Source organism: Bactrocera tryoni, chromosome 3 (genome assembly GCF_016617805.1).
Source record: "Bactrocera tryoni isolate S06 chromosome 3, CSIRO_BtryS06_freeze2, whole genome shotgun sequence".
Lineage (NCBI taxonomy): Eukaryota > Metazoa > Arthropoda > Insecta > Diptera > Tephritidae > Bactrocera > Bactrocera tryoni.
The window spans coordinates 35404298-35414212 of NC_052501.1; the positions used below are offsets into that span (position 1 = coordinate 35404298).

Genomic DNA, 9915 nt, shown 5'->3' on the forward strand with positions numbered 1-9915 from the left:
ATTGAAGAGCATTTGGAAGCGATTAATAAAGTATTAAAGCGTTTGAGTGAAGCCAATCTAAAACTTCAAGTTGATAAATGCACATTCCTTGTTAAAGAAACTGAGTTTTTAGGTCACGTTATCACTCCCAATGGCATCAAACCCAATCCGGAAAAGATAAAAGCTATTGAATAGATTTTATTACCTAAAACTCAAAAAGAAATTAAATAATTTTTGGGCATAACTGGCTACTATAGGCGCTTTATTAATGATTATTCTAGAATAGCGTACCATTTGATTAAATATCTGAAAAAAGGCAAAAATTAACATACATGATAAAGACTATAAAGCGGCATTTGAAAAATGAAAGGTATTGATACAAAATGACCCTATACTGGTGCATCCAAATTTTAATAAAACGTTTACGCTTGTTACCGATGCAAGCAATTTTGCATTAGGAGCAGTACTGACGCAAGGAAATAAAGTTATTTCTTTTGCCAGTCGAACTCTAAATGGACACGAAAACAAGTAAGGAAGGGCTAAGTTCGGGTGTCACCGAACATTTTATACTCTCGCATGGTAAAGTGATAATCGAGATTTCATAATACGTCATTTACATATTTTTCAAATACCGTACTTTTGTAAAGTTTTATTCCGCTATCATCATTGGTTCCTTATGTTTGTACTCGTATTATACAGAGAAGGCATCAGATGGAATTCAAAATAGCTTTATATTGGAAGAAGGCGTGGTTGCGAACCGATTTCACCCATATTTCGTACATGTCATCAGGGTGTTAAGAAAATATTATATACCGAATTTCATTGAAATCGGTCTAGTAGCTCCTGAGATATGGTTCTTGGTCCATAAGTGGGCGGCGCCACGCCCATTTTCAATTTTTAAAAAAAGCCTGGGTGCAGCTTCCTTCTGCCACTTTTTCCGTAAAATTTAGTGTTTCTGACGTTTTTTGTTAGTCGGTTATCGCACTTTTAGTGATTTTGAACATAACCTTTGTATGGGAAGTGGGCGTGGTTATTATCCGATTTCTTCAATTTTTGAACTGTACATGGAAATGTCTGAAGGAAACGACTCTGTAGAGTTTGGTTGACATAGCTATAGTAGTTTCCGAGATATGTACAAAAAACTTAGTAGGGGGCGGGGCCACGCCCACTTTTCCAAAACAATTGCGTCCAAATATGCCCCTCCCTAATGCGATCCTTTGTGCAAAATTTCACTTTAATATCTTTATTTATGGCTTAGTTATGACACTTTATAGGTTTTCGGTTTCCTCCATTTTGTGGGCGTGGCAGTGGGCCGATTTTGCCCATCTTCGAACTTAACCTTTTTATGGAGCCAAGGAATACGTGTACCAAGTTTCATCATGATATCTCAATTTTTACTCAAGTTACAGCTTGCACGGACGGACGGACAGACGGACGGACGGACGGACAGCTGGACGGACAGACAGACATCCGGATTTCGACTCTACTCGTCGCCCTGATCACTTTGGTATATATAACCCTATATCTGACTCTTTTAGTTTTAGGACTTACAAACAACCGTTATGTGAACAAAACTATAATACTCTCGTTAGCAACATTGTTGCGAGAGTATAAAAACTACAGCACAATAGAAAAGAAGTTGCTGGCCATCGGGTGGGCCACGAAATATTTCCGACCATATATTTTAGGCCGTAGATTCATTATTAAGTCAGATCATCGTCCCCTTGTTTGGCTCAACAATATAAAAGAACCGAATGCGAAAATCCAAAGATGGAAAATTAAGCTAAACGGGTTCGATTTTGATGTTAACTATATAAAAGGAAAAGAAAACGTAGTAGCTGATGGACTTAGTAGATTAAGTTATGAGCCAGTTGATAGTGAAATAGAGCTGAACCTAAATGAAATTTTTGAGGAAGATGCCAATACAGTACATAGCGCAGAAAGCTATGATACTGATTACATTAAAATAACTGAAAAACCAATTAATATGTTTAAAATTCAAATAGTCATCCAAAAGTCCAATGCCGATTCTGTAAAAACTCAAATATTATTCAAAAACAAAGTTCGTTATAACGTAAATGTAACAGATAAAAATAGTATTTTAAATTTCATGAGAGAGAAACTCCCTGTAAAAGGACTTTCAGTAGTTTTTTGTCCAGATATTGAGTTATATCTCGAGTTTCAATCTAACTTCATTAAATATTTTGTGAAAAATAAAAATCTTAAAATATTAAAATCAAACATGCTTATACAGGATATAACCGACAGAGAATTTGCAATTATTAGAGAAAATTCATTATAAAAATAATCACAGAGGGATAAGTGAGGTTTTTGAGGAGTTAAAAAATGATTATTTTTACCCAAAATTACAAAAGGAGATATAAAATTACATTAACAATTGCAATATTTGCAAACTTGCAAAATTTGATAGAAATCCAATAAAACACAATATATTAATAACACCTACCCCAAATAAACACAATGAAATCGTTCATGTAGATATATTGTTTCCACAGCGTGGCATGATGTATCTGACAAGCATAGACAAGCTAACGAAATATGCAACTGCCCACTATCTGGAAGATAGGATGTGGGTATCAATACTCAAAGCTCTTAAGCAAAGGAATCAATATTTAGGAAAACCAAATCTGCTTATATTTGATAACGAAATCGACACTGCTACAATTAGAGAATTTTTAAAGAACCAAGACATGGAATTTCACACAACAACAGATTATTTAAAAACAGGAAATGCAGATGTGGAAAGACTACATGGTACTCTCAACGAGCATATAAGACTCTTTAATGCTGATTCAGATAATAAGGACGATATTTCCGAAAATGTTTATAAAGCTATAATATCATACAATGATACTATTCATTCTACTACTAAAACACGACCGATCGATCTTATAAATAACTTAGTTTCACACCAAGAATTAGCTAAACTTTCCTAAATAATACACACAAGAAAGTCTGAAAGAATACGTATGTTAAATCAGAAAACCAATAGAGTTGGAACGGAAGGTTTTGCCAATGGCGTTATAAAAAATAATAGAGTAAGTAAATCAATGCCTAAGTATAAAAAAATTACAAATTATACACAGGAGGGAAACTATTTACTGTCTAAGGATAATAAATTTAAAAAAATATATAAAACTCAAGTTAAAAGAAAGAATGTTTGTTAACATAAAATTTTATTTACATTTTGAATTACCAGGTACTGTTAATTCTAGTGGTGGAGGAGTAATGTATACATACATACATACATACATACTTACATACATACATACAAATTATGTATGATGCTACAACAACATTAAATATAAGAGTATTAAGAGAACTTATCGTGACAGCATAATATTTAATAATAAGAGAAATTAGAATAAGCTCTATGTTATTTATGCTTAGTGATAATATAAGAAAATAAAGAAAAGTAGTTCTTATTGTGACACTGAAGATTGAGTTTCATTAAAGAATATTAATATATTCGTACATACACACAAGTAAATTTTCTGCTTCGTGAAGTTTTACTTTATTTTATCGTATTACTAGCTGACCCCGCAGCCGTTGTCCGGCGCGAAATTATGTCTTTTGAATTGAAAAGACAAAAATTCATATTGTGTTGATTATCACTTATTTGAGATTTTGCTACACTTTTTTGAAGTTATACTTCTTATACGAGTTCGGAAAAGGTTGCGATAGATTCAGGTTGCGCAACCTTGCTCAATATGAATCTACGTTTCTTTCGGCACAGCTCGCGCTTTTCTACCAACAACACAATGGTGCCATGCTTATGCTGTTGTTGTTTTTGTAGAACAATATTTCAATTTTTGGTTGGTGACATATTCAATTAAAAAATCAATTCCGTTGGGTTTCGAACCTACGTACCTCATACGTGCTCATCGTAATTTTTGAAACTCTTACCACCAACACCACCATTGACACTTGTATTGCGTTGTCCTAAGTATGGTTTGGTTATGCATGAAAGAAATATACAATAGATCGCCGATTGTTACCTCTTTTCTTGCTGCTGCTGCGCATATGTATGTTTGTATGCTTGTGCATTATTGAAGTTATGCTTTTTTTCTTTCGTTTGTCTTTAATTTCTGTGAATTCTCAACTATTTTGCGTATATTTTGGTTGAAATACTCTGCGTTGGCCGCTGAAAAATTAAGGCTATACTTTACAGGATAATTTTTGTAGTTAGTCTTCATTTAAATTTTTTGGAAATCGACCCGCGATGACGAGGTATATCGTTTTATCTGACAGCGTGAGGTTTATGAACTTCATTTCTAATATTGTGTTGTGGCATATTAGAAATGATGTTTCTTCGAAAATCGCTCGCTTACAACGGATAAAACGACTTCTGAGTGGTGATTTTAATGAATAAATTCCAAGGTTTTACGCAAAAATAATGCGGTCAATAAGTACAGTACGCTTATGTATGCTTGCACATTATTTTTCTTTCGTTTGTCTTTAATTTTTGCAAATTCTCAACTATTTTATGTGACTTTATTTCTTTTGTCTCTCTTTTTTTTTTGTGCGAATTCTTTGAATTTCTGAACTCGCACATGCGTACACATACATTCATATGAGCATGTGCAGAAACACAAGATAGGATAGAAAGCTGTATGCCTTTTAACATCGTATACTATACTAATAAATATTTTTCGTACTAATAGAAATTAAATCACAGCAATATTATGTATATGTATTAAAGAAAATTCATTTTACTTTGGCCCAGTTTTGTGCGCAATACAAATGCAACGCCAATAATGAATACAAGAAAGTGACTAAACACCATGATATAAGACATGCAAATTATAATATGACAACCCAATTCGAAGCGTACAAAAGAGAGATGGTTACGCTGCATTTTCCTTTCCGCAACGAAGAGACAAAACTACTTTCCGGGTCAAAATTCCTTCATCTAGACTTTGCTTTATAAAATGTGCATAATGAATTTAAATGTTCTAGTTTTTTTTTTTCATACAAAATGATATGCATTTCTGAACATCACTAAGAAGTATAACTTCTTCCGAGCGTAGGGACTCCACGCACATTTTTTTTCAATGTAACGCAGCTTGATAAACAACAATTTTTGGTTTCTGTTCCGGTGTATAGAAAAGATGGTTTTCCAACTCGTGAGCCGCCACGTATATCTGGCCGTTTGAAAATTATAGCATTTCCAAATTTATGCCACACACTATGCGACTATCCTTGTGTCTTGTCGATTGTCATTTCAAATGCAATTTTCCCTGGAAACGGAATACGTTTGAACTGAAATGGCAAATCGTTAGAACTCAAAAGAAATCCGTAGAATCAAGCATTCTGCCCCATGTATTTGATAGGTGCGTCATAATCATATTGCGAAACATAATAACGACACATCCAAATTTGAGACGCAAATGATGCGGTAGCATCACAAGCCTCTCCAAAGAACTTATTTAGAAATTCCACTGGTTAATTCATAGTGTTGTCTTAATTGTCAAGACGATCGATCGATTTGTATGACCGCAAGTCTCCCGGAATTTGACTTTGAACCTTCCAGTATAAGTCAACAACATCGAAATTTTTGCCAGCTAACATTGCGCATGCATTTAAGGAATCGCACCAACGATAATTTGTCCAATCTTCGTATAAACATTCCTGATGAGTCCATCTTTCGTGAATTGATAAACGGCATATGGAACTGATATCAAACCACCGGATGTATCAACCGGTATTGACCCATTTCCAATTCTTAGCGTATACGATGTAAAATGTCTTCGGAAATGTAATTTTTGTTCGTATCCCACAACTGACGCGAATTTGAAGGCTGATCATCGCGAAAAGTGTGCTAACTTCATTCCACTGATTATCATGTTCCAGCAATTGTAATTGTAATTGCATGTATAATATCAAGGTATTTCCGAATAGAGCAATTTCTCGCAAACGGTTCACTGACGAAAGTTGAAAAAAAACTCGTAAATGTTAATTTTGTTGCTGGGGGTGTTTTCTCTGTCTGTACTGTATTCTCTGTGTTGAAATAGACTATTTGGTCATTCTCCAAATTAACTGCGAGACGCACAACAGTCGGAAAAGGTTCATGAATCGCAAAAGTAAATATCATACAAAGCGCTTTATTGCAGTTCACGTATCGACCGTATCGTTCAAGATCAGTAACCGCCATGTTGCTTCCTTTGGTGACGTATTTACACACGTATTTTTTCGATTACACCAAACTGCAATACGCAACATTGACATGACTTTTGAATGTGAATTAGAAAACAGTGGCGAATATGGTACGATCCATATGTTGTCGACTTCGATGTGTTGTTAACTTCGATATTCACGCCTCTGAATTAAATGTTCTGCCATTGTCATCTGATGAGCGACGCTGATACATTGGATATCCATCATTTCTAGTTTGTGTTTCCGAAAGAAAAGCACCTAGATAGTGTTTCGTACATTTATTGTCAGACGTACAAATCGAAGTGGTATTGTGATGTCCGTAAGGTACATGAACTATATTTGTTTCGTATAATTCGTCTCCAGCGTTAGTCTCAAAATTTTGACTCAAACTTGAGACCTGGTAATTAGCAGGTCACAAAACCAAAAAGAACTCTTGTCTGCCATTTTGAATACACTGAATAGAAATCATCACAGATATTATTCGATTGTCGTTTTTTTATATTTTGTAAGCAACTCAAACACGAAAAGATTAAAAATATATCAATTTTACATAAATTTTGTAAATATTATGAAACAAAGTCAACATATATTTTTATTTTTATGGATGATTATGTTTTTTGACTATGTTATAGAAAATTTAATATTTGTTATCGACATATTTATTTTCATTCATGTGTAAAAACATCTCTGAAATGTAATTGATTTTGTGACTGTCACTTACAGATTAGCAAAATCGCCTCAAGTCTCAAAAATTGTCTCTAACTTAAAATCTCAAATTTAGAGATTTGAGCCTGTATCACAGTACAGAATCGCACGGTAAATCTCTTGGTGCGACTCTGATTTTGCGCCATCTACTTGTCAGTCTTGGAAATCTATTACATTATCATAGCTGATTTAGACACTACAAACAAAAAAAATGTTATTACAGTAGACGCTCGAAATTGTGAACCACTTTGTTTTTGGGTAGTTCCTGACTTCCGAAATGTTCTAATTTCTGGACGGTTTTTTTTTAACGTGAATAATAAAACTAAGAGTTAAGCCACTTCCAAAAACTATATAAAAACATTTTTTTTATTTCTTTTCTTATTTTTTTTTTTAAACATAACAATTCAGTTCATTACATAACAATTATTAAAAAAAAAAAACAACTAAAAATTTCAGAAATTAATTAAAAACTCAGGATAAGGGCTCAGTTCAAAATTAATTTTTGTTTGACATATAATCAGTAATATTTGTTTGTTTTTTTGGTTTCTTTAAATCCGATATAACAATATCGTTACGGAGTGGCCAAAAGATTGGTCATGTGCTTACTGGAAGACAATTCACTCTTGTTGCACCAATTTATTAAATTGTTAACGCTTTTAATAGCTATAACATTTGAAATAACTGGTGTGTCATCAACAACATCGTCTTCACTGCTATCAGAAAACTCATCATCGCTACTTAGGTCATCACCAGTTCTGGTCTTCAAACTCATCTTCATTCCATTTCTCGATGTCAGCAATACACATGAAACTGTTTGGATCAATTTCTGCTAAAAGAGTTTGATTTAATTGGAGAGATTCATTGCAGTCCTCATTTTTGTTAAGCAACTCTGCTATGGCATACATCATCGTTGCCGTATTAATCAGAGTTCCAATTTAGCAACTTTGACCAAGAATTCTCATCACTTTTGGAGTTATCTCATCCCAAGCTTGTTTCAGAAATATTATTGCCTTTCTTTTTGATGGAATGGGATTTCAAACAGACTATTCAGTGCATCACCTTCAGCTTTTTTGTTTCAGCAAGTAACTTACTTCTGTAAACAAGTTTTGTTAACTTTATGGGATTTTGATCCATTGGTTGCACAGCTGTTGTCACATTTGGCGGCAAGAAATATGCAACGCGTTGCCATCTTTGCTTTGAAGATGCTCAATCGGTGCATGCGCGGAGCAGTTATCGATAAGCAAAAGAGCCTTCGGAGGCAAGTTATTTTTTTGAGAAAACTGGATGACCTGTAAACAAAAAAATATTTTAAAATTAAAGAAATTAAAAGCAAAATTATTTCCTCTTACTTCATTAATAAATATCTTGTGAAACAATCGTGAAAGATCCGAGACGTGATCCAAGCATTTTTGGAAAAGTTGTAATGAAGTGGATTTTTAAAACCTTTGAAGCTCCTGGGATTTTTAGCTTTGTCCAGGCACTAATTCAGCATTTGATCCAAGTAAAATTGAAATTCGTTCTTTTTGAATTTTGTATCCAGGCGCACTTTTTTCACAAAGCAGAGACATATGTTTTATCTGGTAAGGCAACGATAAAATAATCCGGTTTCGTTCACATTATATAATTGCGACTCTATTAACCTCCATCTCAGTGACTTTTGCACGGAATCTGTGAATAAATGGAATGATGGAGGCAATATCACTAGAAAGAATCTCGCCACCAATTTTTAAAAAACGAATGCCGTGTCGCTTTTTAAATTTAATAAACCATCCATCGCTTGCTCGGAATGCATTTTTATTTTTATCGGGGTATTCTTCACCAAAAATTTGTTTAGCTTTTTCCTTTAATATTGTTGCTGTCAATGTACACTTCCTTTCGCGTTGTTTTAAAAACCACTCATAAAGACGACTTTCCATTTTCGGATATTCGGCACTATGCACAGTTTTATTTGATGCTTCCTGATAAGTGTTGGAAACAGCATTTAATGTAGATGACCTATTTGACTTGATATAGCTGATGGCAGATTTGCTCACGTTGAAATCTAGCGCTAGACGATTCCCTTGAACACCTTTGTCCAGCTTTTCTAATATCTTTACTTTGGTTTCCAAAGATAAAGTGTTTTTTTTTTACGTTTATTTGACATTTTTGGTAAGTTATTTTTAGTTTTCGGTAGAGTCTCGCAAAATATGTCCACGCGTATCAAATTTCACATACGAATGACAAAAACACCAAAAATATGGCAAAACAAAAACTAAAATATAACTTGGGGATTCCCCTTTCCATTTTACATTTGTTCAGTAATATAAAAACCAAGAATGGGAATTCCCCTGTGTTAAAAATGAAAAAAATTTTCAGAAATTAGGAAAATAAGGCAAAACAAAAACTAAAATATAACTTGGGGATTCCCCTTTCTATTTTACATTTGTTCAGTAAAATAAAAATCAAGAATGGGAATTCCCTTGTGTTAAAAATGAAAAAAAAGCTCTCAGAAATTAGAACCTCAAGTTCTAATTTCAGAGCGGTCAATGCAAACAAAAAATGGTTGTGTTTAAAATAAAAAAAAAATGAAGTAAAAAAAATGATGAAATGAACTTGAAGTTCTAATTTCAGAGCGTCCAATGCATTAAAAACTCTGGTTCTAATTTCTGGATGTTCTAATTTCTGAGAGTTCTAATTTGTGAGCGTCTACTGTAAACAAATTTTTTTTAAAGCAATGAATCTAATTTCACATGAAAATCGACTTCCCAAATGAAAAAATGCGTCCATTATTTCCATTATATGGAAAATATTTAAAAGAAGACTGCTGTTATTACAAAATACTATATGACAATATTTTCTTTTAATAAATATTAAGCGATGTGAATTCTTCAATGGCAAAAACAGCTGCTTTTTCATCTTTCCAACGGCAGTGAGAAGTGAAGCGTTTGAATGGAATCTAATCCCTTCAAATTTTCTGTCTGAACATGGTATTAGATTCAAATTTACTCTTAACACATCAATGAATTTCTTAGCGTTCATCATTCCGGTGAGGTGACAAATTTCCCTATCCAGCTG

The 9915-nt window shown here is 33.6% G+C and overlaps 1 pseudogene; it reads left to right on the top strand.

The window, feature by feature from the left end:
• Positions 1–4154: 4154 nt before the first annotated feature.
• LOC120773179 lies at positions 4155–4357 on the top strand (annotated as a pseudogene).
• The last annotated feature ends 5558 nt before the right edge of the window (positions 4358–9915 follow it).